Consider the following 17,333-nt stretch of genomic DNA (forward strand, 5'->3'; position numbering starts at 1 on the left):
ATATATGCTCATTTTATTTGGATACAATGATCATTTATATAAAAAATAATGTACATTTTTGTTATGCCAATTGAACATTTATTAAATATGTAATATCAATATAACGTGTGTGTATATATATATGAGTAACTGATATAATAATTTAAAATTCATACTTATGTGAGAACTGATTTAAAATTCAGAACATGTGAGTTAAAATTTAAAACATGCGAGTTAAAATTTAGAACGTGTGACTCAAATTAAAATTTTGAACATATGAGTAATAATTTAGAACATTTGTGTGAGTAATATGTTTAGAACATTTTATTTAAGAATTAAAACAAGTGATTAAAAATTTATAAAATTTGCTTTATGAAATTTTAAACATATGAGTAAAATTTAGAACATCTCATATAAGATTATGAACATGTGAATAAAAATTTAGAACAAACTGATATAGAATATAGAAAGTGTGAGAAAAGAATTTAGAACATACGAGTAGAAAAATAGAACATACGCTTTCATTTAAAATCTGGAACATATAATTAAAAATCTTAGAACACACGTTTTAAAATTTAGAACATATAAGTTAAAATTTTGGAACAAGTTATTTAAAATTTGTGACATCAAACTTAACTAATTTATAGTTTAGAACATGTGAATACTAAATTAGAACATTTGATTTAATTTAGAACACCTAAGGAAAAGTTTAGAACATCAGATTTAAAATTTAGAACATATGAGTAAAAATTTAGAATATAAAGAGTGTTCTCACATTCACAATATACACGGTTTATATTGTAGTGATGTTTCATATAGGGTAGGTGATCGAAACATAAACTAAAATTTAGAGATGAAAATTCTAAACCATAGTTATAATTATATATTGACATTGTAATTTGTTTGGATTACATATAAACAAAATCAGGAAGCTGAGAATACAGTACATTGTTCAATTGATGCTATTTCCGGAAAATTGATATGTCCAATTTATATAGTGTTTTACCCCCGTCCCATGGTCATAATTAGTAGTGTTTTTGGCTCTTTAGAGCCACTTTTATTACTAATTTGTGTTTTCTAGTGTTTTCGTAGTTTTAGTTGTATTTTACAGGAAATTGCACTTTTGGAGCATTTTCCCGGGTTTTCATGGATCAACTACGGAAGCTAAAAGGACGCGACCACTCTTGAAGCCCAGGATCGGTGAGAGCCGGTGATTAAGGGCTCGGTATGAGAAACCGAGGCTATTGAATCGATTAATCAAGACCCGATGAGGAAATCCAAATTGGGCCGAGGAATTGAGCCCAATCGAAATCCAAGCCTCGAAGAAGAAGACCGGGCCCGATCGGACAAGCATACGCCCGATCGGGCGGCTATGCGCATTAGAACTCTCAAGGAAGAGGCGCGCCCGATCGGGTGAGCGTAAGCTCGATCGAGCGCGGCACACCAGCAGCGGGCAAGTCAAAAAGGCGGGCCCGATCAGGCGGCCCTTCGCCCGATCGGGCGCGTGTTTTTCTCAGAGCTGATTAGATTAGTTTTAATTTTTGTTTTGAGGAATGTTTAAGTACGAATTATGTACGTAATTTTGGATTACCTTCTTCTTTTAGATTTCCTCTCTCTACTTAGGATATTTCTCTCTCTTAAATTCTCTCTCAACTTTTGTTCTTAATTACTTTCATTAATCTAGATTTCTTTTGGTAACAATTTCTTCTCTTTTAATTTCAACTATTTTATTTACTTCTTTGATTATGCTTTGCCTTATTTATTTGATTAGTTTAGTTATGATGATGCTTGAGTAGTTTTATTTCTAGGGTTTATGGGGATCTAATAAATGATATGAAGGGGTAATTTTGTAATTGTTAATTATCAATGCTTGGTTAATTTCCTATTGATTGATTTAATGCTATGCAATTAGGTTTGGCCAGATTTAATTGTATGAGTTTAACAATATTAATTCGAGATTCGACAGATGAGAATTGATGTTTAGGCTTAGTTTCAATAGGCGGACTAATTTATAAATGGTTAAGTCGAGATTCGACATATGAGATTTAATACCGGTAAATTAACTCTATGACTATAATACGTAGCGAAAGCCCTTTATAATCTGATTAATCAATGCTTAATGATTGCTTATTATGATTTGCCCTGGAATGTTGTTTATTAGTGAACCTATGCCCTAGGTCTTTTAATATTTGATTTCCCCCTACTTTATTTCTTTCGACCTTATTCTTCGTAGTATAGAATTTATTCACAATAATATTGGTTACTTAGATAATTTAAATTATAATAATTAATTAGGAGTAGAAAGACTTGTTTCCCTGTGGAGTTCGACCCTACTTCCCTATCTACTTTAGTTAGAGGACTTAGGTAATTATTTTTTATTAGGGGATACGATTATACCCTGTCAAAATTTGGCGCCGTTGCCGGGGAAACGGTTTTATTTTTATTTTCTGATTATTTTTTTTGTAGTCTAGATTATCCCCTTTTGTCTCAGAGAACGTTAGTTCTTTGAGGCAATTCTCATATTTTTCTTTTAGTTCCTTGTTTATGCCCAGGTGTTCTAGATCAGGTTACATCCCATTCGATCTTGAGATTGAGCGCTCTTTTCATAGGGAAAGGACTATAGACAAATTCTGGCGGGTTCCGAGGAGGACAACAGTCGAAGAGATCCTCCCTCTGATTCTAGTGACACAGATATTCCTTCAGATTCAGAATCAGAGATGACGGCCCAGAAGAAACTCAGTGACTACTCGCAGCTGAAGCTCACAGATTTCCCGCACCTTACTCCCACTCCGGCACTATATGGAGTTCAGTTCGAAATCAAGCCCCAATTTATCACTATGATAGAGAGGAAGCAATTCAGCGGAGCTAAGGGTGAAGATCCTAATCTTCACATCGCAGATTTCTGCCAGTATTGTAACACCATTAGACAAGCCGGGGTCACGCAGGACCAAATCAGGGAGATTATTTTTCCTTTTTCATTATGTGGCAAAGCTAAATTATGATTTAATGGTTTGAATAGAACTGCACTTGGTATTACTGACTGGGAAACTCTTGCTTTGAATTTTTATAACAAATACTATCCTGCAGAGAGAACAGCAGTACTAAGGAGTGCTATTCAGAACTTCGCTCAAGAGGCCGACAAAACGCTATATGAGGCTTGGGAGAGGTTCAAGGATCTACAGAGAGAGTGCTTCCACCACAATCTAGCACAATGACAATTGATCCAAGCATTCTACAATGGACTTGGAAATTCTTCTAGATCAGTGCTAGATTCTGCAGCCAGTGGGAGGTTCATGAATTTAAATGTGGACGATGCAGGACAGGTTATCGAAGATATGGCAATACACAATTCCCAATACGGGAATCCGAGAGGGTTTGCAAATAAAGGAAAACATAATGTTGATTTAGTATCCTTTCTGCAAGCTCAATTAATGTCTATTTGTCAAAAATTAGATAATCTTACTGTTGCTCCTAACTCTGTAGCTAATGTTTCTGATGTTTCTAACAATGAAGCTTTTTGTGAAAATTGTGGAATTGTAGGGCATTGGGAGCAAGATTGTAGGAGCTCTATGGAACAAGTTAATGCCTTTCAAACCTATAGGCAGAATAACCCATATTCCAATTCCTACAATGCCGGTTATAGGAATCATCCATATCTTTCATACCGGAGCACCAATGTACAAAACCCTCCACCTCCACAACAACCACAACAGCAAACCCCACCACAACAAAAATATTATCATCCTAATTCCGGCCAGAAAAGCCAAGAATCACCCTCATCATCTTCCGACCCTGCCATGACAGAAATTAGAGAAATGCTTGCTAATATGCAAAAGCATATGGAGAGTAGGGATGCGCAAATTGATTCCATTTTAGCCCATAATAAAATCATGGACAATCAAATTGCACAACTTTCATCTACCCTACAATCCCGTCAGCAGGGAGCTCTACCATCACAACCTATCCATCCTACAGATCATGCCAATGCAATGACTCTAAGGAGTGGTTCACATTATGATGGACCTCCTATGCCAAAAGAAGATAGACCAGTTCCTGATGTAGATTCCTCTATACCAAACGCTAATCCTGCTAGCCCTGCAGGGCTACAAATAGATACTAACTCTACTAATGTTTCTGTGCAGGGTAAATCGCAGGATAAGGGAGGAGATGTGCAGATCCCGGTTATCAAACTTCCATTCCCTAATAGACAACTGAAGAGTAAGTTTGATAAACAATTCGGTAAGTTTTTAGAGGTTGTGAAAACCTGCAGGTAACAGTTCCTTTCACTGACTTAATCACTCAAGTTCCTGCTTATGTTAAATTTATGAAAGACATTCTGACTAGGAAAAGGGCCTTTAATGAAGTAGAAACTGTAGCTTTCACAGAGGAGTGTAGTGCTTTATTGCAAAACAAATCTCCTCCTAAATTAAAAGATCCCGGTAGTTTTTCTATCCCTTGTCATATAGGGAATGTTTTTATCGATAAAGCTTTGTGTGATTTGGGTGCTAGTGTCAGTGTCATGCCATCGTCTGTCTATGCTAAACTTAATATGGGAGAATTAAAAGTTACTAATATAACTTTGCAAATGGCAGATCGTTCGGTAAAATACCCCTTAGGTATTTTAGAGGACGTCCCTGTCAGAGTTGGTAAATTTTTTATTCCTGTTGATTTTGTCGTGTTAGACATGACAGAGGATACGCAAATACCCATTATATTAGGTAGGCCTTTTCTCCATACTGCAGGAGCAATTATAGATGTTAAAAATGGTAAACTAACCCTTTCTGTAGGTGACGACAATGTTACTTTTAATTTAGGGAAAGTTTTGAAAGGGCCTATGCTAGAGGAAAATTGTTGTTATATTGATGTAATTGATATAATGGACGATATTTGTGATGATAGCTTGCCACAGGTTCTTGCGAGGGATCCCCTAGAGGAATTTCTCTGCGGGAATTTATCTAAAGACAATGCAAGCGTTTGGGGTAACGAGGTACAAGATATTGAAAAGGCTCTTTCCTTAAAAGAGTTAAGCCCCAAGGAAACAATGGAGGTAGTAAATTTAATTAGTTCAGGAATCAAAACCTGCAGAGGTTAAGAAACCTGAGCTAAAACCTCTCCCTTCTCATTTAAAATATATTTTTCTTGATGAACAAGAACTATACCCCGTGATCATCAGTACTGCACTTACTGACCTACAAACTTCCCAACTTCTAGGGGTTCTCAAAACCCATAAGAAAGCTATTGGGTACAGTATTGATGATCTCAAGGGTATTATCCCTGATTTTTGTATGCATAGGATACATCTAGAGGACAACTATAAGCCTTGCATTCAACCCCAACGAAGATTAAATCCCAACATGCAGGAGGTAGTCAAGAAGGAGGTTATGAAATTACTTGATGCAGGTATTATCTATCCTATTTCTGACTCCAAATGGGTAAGTCCTGTGCAGGTAGTGCCTAAAAAGGGTGGGATGACTGTGATAACCAATGAAAAAAATGAATTAATTCCCACTAGAACTGTCATAGGGTGACGTATGTGCATTGATTATCGTAGTTTAAATATCGCCACTAAAAAGGACCACTTCCCTCTTCCCTTTATAGATCAAATGCTTGAGAGGTTAGCTAATCATAAATTCTTTTGCTATTTGGATGGGTATTTGGGATTTTTCCAAATTTCGATTCACCCTGAAGATCATGAAAAGACAACTTTTACATGCCCTTATGGCACTTTTGCATATCGTAGAATGCCTTTTGGTTTATGTAATGCACCCGCTACCTTTCAACGTTGTATGATGAGCATTTTTTCTGATTTCATAGAGTCTATTATGGAAGTCTTTATGGATGATTTTAGCGTGTATGGTTCTTCATTTGATTCATGTTTAATTAATCTCGCTAAAATTTTGAAACGATGTGAAGAGTGCAATTTAGTTCTTAATTGGGAAAAATGTCACTTTATGGTGACAGATGGAGTAGTTCTAGGTCACATTGTATCTGATAAGGGCATACAAGTAGACAAAGCTAAGATATTAGTGATTGAGCAATTACCTCCCCCAGTTAATGTTAAGGGAGTTAGAAGTTTCTTGGGTCATGCGGGGTTTTATCGCCGCTTTATCAAAGATTTTTCTAAAATTGCTAAACCACTGACTCAGCTTCTGCTCAAGGATGCTCCTTTTATTTTTACTGACGAGTGTCTTGAGGCTTTCAACAGGATTAAGTAGGCTTTGATATCGGCACCCATCATATGCGCTCCCAATTGGAACCTTCCTTTCGAGATCATGTGTGATGTAAGTGACTTTGCGCTAGGAGCCGTGCTCAGACAGAGAAAGAACAAGGTTTTGCATGCTATTTATTGTGCAAGCAAAACTTTGGATGAGGCCCAAGTCAACTATGGCACTACGGAAAAGGAGTTTCTTGCTGTTATTTATGCTTTAGAAAAATTTAGATCATACCTTGTTGGTTCTAAAGTCATTGTTTTTACTAACCATGCAGCATTGAAGTACTTGATAGCTAAGGCGGAATAAAAGCCAAGGCTACTTCGATGGGTTCTCTTATTCCAAGACTTTAACATCGAAATCAAAGATAAAAAGGGAGCAGAGAACGTAGTGGCAGACCACTTGTCACGTATCAGGTATGATGAGGGTAAGGATTCTCTACCTATAGATGATTCTTTCCCTGATGACAACCTCTATGCAATTGTAGAGCGGCACCCATGGTATGCGGATTTTGACAATTATTTAGTGGGCGGTACTCTACCTCTTGACTTGTCCTACCAACAGAAAAAGAAATTCCTTTATGATGTTAAACATTATTTTTGGGATGATCCTTTTTTGTTTCGTGAGTGTGCATATGGATTTTTTTGCAGGTGTGTTCCCGAATGGGAAGTCCACTGTGTGCTTAATTGTTGCCACACCTCACCATATGGAGGACATCATGGCCCCACTAAAACGGTGGCCAAGATTAATGAGTCAGGTTTTTATTGGCCTATGATGTTTAAGGATGCTAACATTTTTGTGCAGGCTTGTGACTCTTGCCAGAGGACTGGCAACATCTCGCGGAGGCATGAGATGCCCCAAACAGGAATTTTAGAAGTTGAAATTTTTGACGTTTGGGGTGTTGACTACATGGGACCGTTCCCTTCTTCAAAAGGGAACCGTTATATTCTTGTCGCCATCGACTATGTATCCAAGTGGGTCGAGGCCATCGCCACTCCTACCAATGATGCCAAGGTGGGACAGACTTTTCAAGAAGACCATCTTTCCAAGATTTGGCGTACCTAGAGCAATAATAAGTGACGGAGGATCTCACTTTCATGAAAGGAAGTTAGACACCCTCCTCAAAAAGTATGGTGTCTACCATAGGACAGGTTTAGCCTATCACCCCCAAACTAGTGGCCAAGTTGAGGTTTCTAACCGTGAGATCAAGGCCATTCTAGAGAAGATGGTGGCAAAGTCAAGGAAAGATTGGAGCGACAAGTTGGACGACACCCTATGGGCGTACAAAATTGCATTCAAGACCCCTATAGGTACTACTCCGTATAGACTCGTGTACGGCAAAGCATGTCATCTCCCGGTCGAATTTGAATATAAGGCATATTAGGCTATTAAGGAGCTCAATTTAGATGCCAAACTAGCGGGAGAAAAGAGGCTACTTCAACTTAATCAACTCGATGAGTTTAGGTTGACGGCCTATGATAGTGCTCGAGTCTACAAGGATAAGACAAAGAGGTGGGACGACAAGATGATCCTTCCGAGAGAATTCAAGGAGGGTGATAAAGTGTTACTATTCAACTCTCGACTTAAGCTTTTCCCAGGAAAGTTAAAGTCAAGGTGGTCGGGTCCTTTTATTGTAAAAATGGCTAATAAATTTGGTTCTGTGGAGGTTTTCGACGAACATGGTAACGATTTTAAGGTTAATGGCCAAAGACTCAAGCTATATCATGAGGGGGCTATAATTGGTGCAGTTGAATTACTTCACCTAAGCGGTTCCGATTCACTCTGAGTTTCACTGTGGTAAGAGGGTCGTGCGGGACCTAGATAAACCAGCGCTTTGCGGGAGGCAACCCGTATTTCCTGCTTTCTAAACTAATATTTTTATTTACTTTTATTTCTACTTTTCCTTAAAGAGGTGATGAGAGTGAATTTTACCTTTCATCAGTGTTTTGTACAGGTTTTAGATCACAACGTACGAAGGTTTTCAAGAGAACAAGGCGAAGAAAGAGAAGCTCCAGATCTGGGTACGGGCCCGATCGGGCGCGCACCTAAGGTCCAAAGTTCGAGTTTATTTCGCTCGATCGGGCGAGGAGTCCCGATCGGGCGCGCAATATTGTTTTTATCGGAGCTTAATTTCGCCCGATCGGGCAAGGAGTCCCGATCGGGCGCGCAAGTCAGAGAAGAAATCAAGGGAAATTTCGCCCGATCGGGCGAGGCCGCCCGATCGGGCGGATTTTTGGAGAAATCGAGTGCCAAAAAAGAAATATCGGGCGGGCGAAATGGCGATTCCAAGGTTCTTGTTCGCGCCCGATCGGGCGGAGGTCGCCCGATCGGGCGCGCACTTTGCAAATCAGCATAAGCCACCTTCGCCCGATCGGGCGAGGCTCGCCCGATCGGGTGCGCCTTTTTAATCCGGGGTTTTAAACCCCCTTCCCCCTTTCTCTTTTCTTTTTCTTCCTTACTTCTTCTTTCTCCTTCACACTTTCTCTCTCTAAAACCTCCATCTTCAAACCTTCAACTCCACCTTCAATCAAAGATATCCTCAAATTCACCCATCAAAACCTCAAATTTCTTACATATTCTTAATCCTCACACCTTCCTCTACATTTTCCACCCATTTTCTCCCACTTTCTCTCATACTTCCTTCAAACCCTTAGAGAGAGAAAGCTTCAAATACCCAATTTTCCACATATAATGGCTTCAAAGCGTTCAAGGACACAAAGGGGTGAAAGTTCGAGGGTACAACAACCAACGGTCAACCCGGAGCTTCAAGTGCCGGGATGGGAGGAGATTGTTATCATCTCGGAGGAGCAACGGGCTAGGATGCTAAACCTCATTGATCGACAAGTGGTTCGGGTTATGGTGGTGCTGGAACGAGCCAGGGTGGTGTCGGCTCGAGCTATGGAGGAGGATATGAGAGGATGGATGACGATGAGGAGTAGCTTCTCGTAGCTACCCTCCCAAGTCAATGAGGGCATTGCTTGATTTGTCTTGGGGGGAGATTTCTTGTATATATGGTAACTTTCTTTATCTCTTCTCTATTTATTGCTTTCCTAGTGTAGTTTTTATTGCTTTTCCTTATGAAAAAATACAAAAAAAATTAGAAAAATAAAAAAAAAATTCAAAAATACGTTCCAATGAATTGTAATTCATGCTTCCCTGTGTCCCATACTTAGATAATATTGTTTTGATTCTTGGTATATGATAATGAGCTTTGTGAATTTGTTGATCATGATTTGAAGTTTAATTTTTTGGATTCCTAAACATGCGTCAATTTTGCCAACTATTTGTGAATATAATGCTTGACTAGTTGATTTGGTTAGGAATGTGTGTTAGTTCCTGGTATGTCAATGAATTTGAGTATTGGTTTGCAACTATTAGTAATGTTTATATAGCTCAATATTATGCACATTGAGGAGGACGAAGGAATTTTTTCTCTTAGGAAGCCTTCAGACGATATTAGATACATTTGTTCCCTTCTTGTTACCCATGTTGTTGCTTGTGCCCTTTTATTGTTTATTTAGCCACATTACAAGCCTATATGAGCCCCACTGGTTACTAGTCCCAAGCTTGGCTTGGGGGAGCTATTAGTTGGTGAGGTGAGGGAGTTGTGGTGTGCACATTATTTGCACAATGTGGGAATAAAAGAAGAGTGATTGTTCTTTGATTTTATGATTGGAAAATATTGATATGTTGTGTTACAGAGTTGAAATTTCCAATATGAGTTAAAAAGAAAAAAAAATAGTTGTTTCATATGTTCAAATGTTCTATTTGAAGGTTGTTCAAGAAAAGAAAAAGAAAAAAATTCAAAAAAAAAAAAGAGTTCAAGTTTGAAAAAAAAAAAAGAAAAGAAGAAGAATAAGTGGTTCAAAGTTTGTTTTAATTTACTCTATTCCATATTATCATATTTTGTGAGTGAATATGTAAGTGTTGGGATTGTGTTGTATATATGATTGTTTGGTGAACTTTTGTGGAGTTGAGTTGTGATTGGAGATGATTTGGTCATCATTTGTTGTGACCTTGGGTTTTATTAGGATATGGCTCCCTTAAGCATGGCTTTACTCTTACATTTTCCCAAATTTTTCCTACCATTTACCCTAGCCTTACATTACAAGCTTTAAAGACCTTCCGACCTTTGTGCATAGAGTTGTATGAATGTGAAAGTGTTGTTTATCAATGCAAGTTATGACTTGACATATTTCGAGTCGACTAGTAGGTTGAGCGTTCATTGTTTTAAACACACGAGAGTGTGAGATGGGTGGGCATTGTTCACAAATAAAGGGGTTGGTTGGAGAGCGATCGAGTACATCTTTTACTCGCCACATAAATGAGAGTTCGTTCAGTGTGTGAGCACTAGTCTTGAATTCTATATGCTCATGTGGTTTGCTTTACTTGACAATTGTTGGGGATGAATGATAATTAGATGTATGAGATTGATTGACATTGAAGCATGTTCATTTAATTTATCTTGAATCGTTTGTGCTTGATTTTGTTTATTGGGATGAGGCATGTTTTATATGTTCATTGATGAGCTCTTTGCTTAGGGACAAGCAAAGGTTTGGCTTGGGGGAGTTTGATATGTCCAATTTATATAGTGTTTTACCCCCGTCCCATGGTCATAATTAGTAGTGTTTTTGGCGCTTTAGAGCCACTTTTATTACTAATTTGTGTTTTCTAGTGTTTTCGTAGTTTTAGTTGTATTTTACAGGAAATTGCACTTTTGGAGCATTTTCCCGGGTTTTCATGGATCAACTACGGAAGCTAGAAGGACACGACCACTCTTGAAGCCCAGGATTGATGAGAGCCGGTGATTAAGGGCTCGGTATGAGAAACCGAGGCTATTGGATTGATTAATCAAGACCCGATGAGGAAATCCAGATTGGGCCGAGGAATTGAGCCCAATCGAAATCCAAGCCTCGAAGAAGAAGACCGGGCCCGATCGGGCAAGCGTACGCCCGATCGGGCGGCTGCGCGCATAAGAACTCTCAAGGAAGAGACGCGCCCAATCGGGTGAGCGTAAGCTCGATTGGGCGCGGCACAGCAGCAGCGGGCAAGGCAAAAAGGCGGGCCCGATCGGGCGGCCCTTCGCCCGATCGGCCGCGTGTTTTTCTCAGAGCTGATTAGATTAGTTTTAATTTTTGTTTTGAGGAATGTTTAAGTACGAATTATGTACGTAATTTTGGATTACCTTCTTCTTTTAGATTTTCTCTCTCTACTTAGGATATTTCTCTCTCTTAAATTCTCTCTCAACTTTTGTTCTTAATTACTTTCATTAATCCAGATTTCTTTTGGTAAAAATTTCTTCTCTTTTAATTTCAACTATTTTATTTACTTCTTTGATTATGCTTTGCTTTATTTATTTGATTAGTTTAGTTATGATGATGCTTGAGTAGTTTTATTTCTAGGGTTTATGGGGATCTAATAAATGATATGAAGGGGTAATTTTGTGATTGTTAATTATCAATGCTTGGTTAATTTCCTATTGATTGATTTAATGCTATGCAATTAGGTTTGGCCAGATTTAATTGTATGAGTTTAACAATATTAATTCGAGATTCGACAGATGAGAATTGATGTTTAGGCTTAGTTTCAATAGGCGGACTAATTTATAAATGGTTAAGTCGAGATTCGACATATGAGATTTAATACAGGTAAATTAACTCTGTGACTATAATACGTAGCGAAAGCCCTTTATAATCTGATTAATCAATGCTTGATGATTGCTTGTTATGATTTGCCCTGGAATGTTGTTTATTAGTGAACCTATGCCCTAGGTCTTTTAATATTTGATTTTCCCCTACTTTATTTCTTTCGACCTTATTCTTTGTAGTATAGAATTTATTCACAATAATATTGGTTACTTAGATAATTTAGATTATAATAATTAATTAGGAGTAGAAAGACTTGTTTCCCTGTGGAGTTCGATCCTACTTCCCTATCTACTTTAGTTAGAGGACTTAGGTAATTATTTTTTATTAGGGGATACGACTATACCCTGTCAAAAATACAGAAGCTAGAGGAAATAGAAGAAGAGCAAAGAAGATTTATGGAAGCACAAATTACTAAAAATATCGATCTTTTCAAATATATGTTCATTTATGGATTTCTAAATGATCAAGTACATTAATATTCATATTTTTTTTAATTCATTAGTATAATTATTGGAATGAAAATGTTCTTCAACAAGAAATCATATGTTCATTACCAGAATATTTTATGTTCAATTATATAACAACTATAACAAAATGCAATAAAATGTTCATAACCAAAAGACAAATGCTCGTTGCTAAAACTAAATATGTTTGATTACATATCAATTATTAGAAAAAGTTTAAGCTCTAACAATATAGTATATTATTTCCATCCAAATTCTTAATTATTATTGTTTGCCAACCTATTCGCTACCTTAGTATAAAAAAAAGCTAACAACCTATCATACTTAGAAGAAATATGTAAACTACCACATTAATTTAGCACTTTGAATTGAACATCTCTTGAAACACTTGGAGGCCGGAACTTGAAAGCACACTTAAAGGAACTTGATATTTCTTGAATCACTTTAAGGAACTTGGCACAAACATTTCTTGAATCACTTGAAGAAACTTAGCCTTTTTTTGGAGCCGTTGGAGGATGTTGATTAATATGATTCAAAATGATTATTCCACCTTTCATAAACTTCTTCTTCCTTACCAAGCAACACAGATTTAGTTACTTCAATTCTTTACAAAGAATTTCATCATTATTACCCACTGCACACAAATGAACATAATAAGTAACATATATGTACAAATACAAAACAATAAACAATAAAAATCTTAAAGATCATTTAGCATTTATGAAAATAAAAAACAGCAAATTATAGTAATTACAATAAAAATAAATTACTGATTATCAAAATATTTCATGTAAATAATAATACCACAACTTGTACATTAGCATAAATGAACAAGATCATTTAGCATTATCAAATTGATCAAAATAATAAAAACTGCATAAAAACACAAAAACGTATCTACAAAATTTATAGAACATATTAACAGCATAATTGTTGTTCATAGCAATAAAATATAATCAACCACATAAAACACCTACATATTAACAATTAAGAAATAAAAAATACAAAATAATTATAGATTAGTACAATAACAATCAATATATGAGATCGAATAAATACAGAAATTGTAATACAAATTAACGTAAAATACAAAAGAAAATCAGCAATCAATAAACAAAACACAGCTAACTAACTCACATAGATTGAAATCAGAGACAAATTTAATCAAAATTGCACTTAAATTAACTTGAATTATAACAGCAAACACAAATCGAACTAAAATAGAGACAAAATCGATCAAAACAACTCACATTGATCGACAAACGAATCACGCAATCAGACAACACAAGGAAAATAATTTCACTATCACGTTCATAATCGACAATTGAAGAATGTAGAACTTCATAATCAATCACGATCAACAACTCTAATCAATGATTCATCCTTGAATGAGAGAGAAACAATGTAGAACAAGAGAGAGAAAATGCCAAAAAAAAAAGCGAAAAAAAAACAACAGAAAATTAGAGTATAAATCATATATATACATGGCTTGAAGGATAAGAAAAGAACTTAATAATAAGACGAAGAAGGAAAAAAAAAAAGAAAAACGATGTAGTACATTGGGGGAGTAGGGAGCTTTACCTACAGGGGGTTGTAGCTAAAAATTTTCATAACTAGTTTCAATTTTCACTTGTGTTCATATTGGGCTAATAGGTGCGAAGCATATGAGCAGAACTGCAGAAGTGAGAACTTATTTATAATTCAAATGTTGACCTAAGATAGTAGGAAATTTTGGAAAAGTATTATTGGTAATAAGCTTTTATAGGGGGATTGATAATATGCATTAGGAAAATTTGTCACAAATAACCTTTTAAAGTGTCCACTTTATTTAAAACAACCTTTTTAATTTTTTTTTTTGCAATTTCAGACCACATTATAAATTTTTTTTATCAAAGACAACCAAATGCTACTTTCCGGTGTTGACTCTATTTTTCCCGATGTTGACCACTAGTGTGCAACGCACATGGACTCGTATATTGCTTAATACACCAATTTTCCCTCCAATTCACTCGTACTAAAAGAGGGATGAAAGAGAAGCAGGGGTTTTAATAGGAGTTAATTGGAAGGAAAAGGGGTGTATTAAGCAATATAGGAGGTCACGTGACTCGCACACTCGTGGTCAACATCGGGAAAAATAGAGTCAACACCGGAAAGTAATATTTGGTTGTCTTTGATAAAAAAAATTTATAATGTGGCCTGAAATTGCAAAAAAAAAAAATTAAAAAGTTGTTTTAAATAAAGTGGACACTTTAAAAGGTTGTTTGTGACAAATTTTCCGCGGCATTAATATGTTAATCTAATGACAACACCTTAAAAATAAGCTGACTTCTCAATTTTCTAATTTTTCTATTGAAATACTTGAAAAAATTTGGTAGTCGTTAAGAATCTACCAAAGACGGGTTATGTTCATGGGTTTAAATGAAAAAAATCAAAATATAATTAAAAAAAGATAATTTTTTGAAAAAAAAAGGTACCTAAGTATTTTTAATCAAACATATGTCTATTATATAATTTTAAAGTAAGGTTAATCATTCTACTAATTAAAAGCATCCGTAATATTCTTTTTATACTAACTATAGAATGGGATTTTATAGCTATCTAAACTAACTTTTCATTAAATTCTTCTTTCCTAAAACTCTTACGTTTAAATTAAATATTTTAAATTGTCAGAAGACCAACAATACTATGGTTTACGCTTTGCAAGTCATTAACAACAATGTCCAAAGAGATGTGAGAATAAAAAAACAAATATAATGTAAATGTCTTAAAGAGGTTCCAAAATAAAAATTCTAGCATGGTCACTCTCACTATGACCATGACTATAGTTAATTATGATTGGCTAATTTTTGCTTTTTCTTAAAATCTTGGTCAAACCTTATTTTTAGAATTTTTCATTTTTAATTCTTTTTCATTTTTCCAAAAAATAATTATTGATTTCCAAAATTCCTTTTTTAATTTTTGAAACTATTTACTTAAAATCAGTTATTAATTAAATCCAAAAATATGATTAAATTATATAAATCAAAATAAAAAATTGTTCTTCATAGTTCTTCAAAGTTCTTCAAGTTTCTTCATCAATGGATGAAATTAACAACAAATTCATGATCTATGTTTCTTAAATTAACTCACGCTTCAGGCGGAAAATGAATACATGCCCTGATCTACACACCATGTGCGATTTTTTATTTTTTTGAAAATTGGAGTTCGTACGCATTCGAATCAATGTAGGTTGTTTCTTAATCCTAGAATAATACATTTAAATTGAATAATTTCAATCAAGGGATGCGAAATTGGCGATTACATGTAGTTGAAAATCTTAAATATTCACTTCTTCGATAATCTAGGTTTGTGAAACAAATCATGGAAGAAATCGTAAAATATCTTCTTCGAAACCTTGTTTGATCCTAAAAAACGAAGATGAAATTTTAAATTTTGTTTTTGTATTAGGTTTTCACCAATATGCTAATAGGACATTACATATATGATATGTCTGTTTTATATAGTGTTTTACCCCCGTCCCGTGGTCATTATTAGTAGTGTTTTTGGCTCTTTCGGGCCACTTTTATTACTAATTTGTGTGTTCTAGTGTTTTCGTAGTTTTAGTTGTATTTTACAGGAAATTGCACTCTTGGAGCATTTTCCCGGGCCTTATTGGATCGACTACGGAAGCTAGAAGGACACGACCACTTTCGGAGCCCAAGATCGGTGAGAGCCGGTGACTAAGGGCTCGGTTATTTGGATCACGAGGCATTTGGACCATGTATTCGAGACCCGAGAGGAAATATGGATTGGGCCGAGAAATCTAGCCCAATCGAAGTCCAAGCCTTGAAGATGAAGACCGGGCCTGATCGGGCAAGCATACGCCCGATCGGGCGGCTGCGCGCATGAGTGCCATCAAGGAAAGGCGCGCCCGATCGGGTGAGCGTAGGCTCGATCGGGCGCAGCACATTAGAAGGAGCGTTGTAAAAAAGGCGGGCCCGATCGGGCGCCCCTTCGCCCGATCGGGCGCGTGTTTTTCTAGAGTCTGATTAAGCTTAGTTTAATTCGTGTTTTTGGGGAAGTATATATACGTTTTGTACGGATTATTTACTGACTCTCTCTCTCTCTCTCTTAGACTTTCTCTCTTTACTTAGTATTTTTCTCTCTCTTAAATTCTCTCTAAACTCTTGTTCGAAATTCCTCCATTAATTCCAGATTTATTTTGGTACAATTTCTTCCCTTTTTAATTTCAGCTATTTTAATTGTTTTCTTGATTATGTTCTTATTTATTTATTTGATTGGTTTAGTTATGATGATTAGTGAGTAGTTTAATTCTAGGGTTTATGGGGATCCATAATTAATATGAATGGATAGTTTGTTATTATTGATTGTTGATATTGCATGATAATTTCCTATTGAATTGTTTTAATTCTTTGCAATTAGATTATGAATCGAGCAGATGTAATTTGATTGTGAATGTTTAGCAATATTGAATTGATGAATCGAGCAGATGTTGATTTAATATTAAAGGCTATTTTTAATAGGAACTTAGGTCTAATAAATTGCGAGAGCCTGTTAGATCTATGTTGGTTAATAAATTGCAAGAGCCTGTTAATCATGTTATTTGTGCATTGTTAATTATTAATTACTTCGTTCTATCCCGAATTATTAATTATTGGTGAACCTGTGACCCTAGGTTTCCTTATTATTGATTCTTTTCTCCCTAAACTCATTCTTCGTAGTATAGAATTCACACTTAAAATATTGGTAACTTAGATAATTTAGATTATATTAATTAATTAGAATTAAAAAGACATGTTTCCCTGTGGAGTTCGACCCTACTTCCCTATCTACCTTAGTTAGTGATCTAGGTAATTATTTTTGATTAGGGGATACGACTTTACCCTGTCAAAATTTGGCGCCGTTGCCGGGGAAAACAGTTTTATTTTTATTTTCTGATTATATTTTTTGTAGTCTAGATTATCCCCCCTTTTGCCTCAGAGAACATTAGTTCTTTGAGGCAAATCTCATATTTGTCTCTAGTTCTTTGTTTA

This window comes from Chenopodium album, chromosome 2 (genome assembly GCF_948465745.1).
Source record: "Chenopodium album chromosome 2, dcCheAlbu1.1, whole genome shotgun sequence".
NCBI lineage: Eukaryota > Viridiplantae > Streptophyta > Magnoliopsida > Caryophyllales > Amaranthaceae > Chenopodium > Chenopodium album.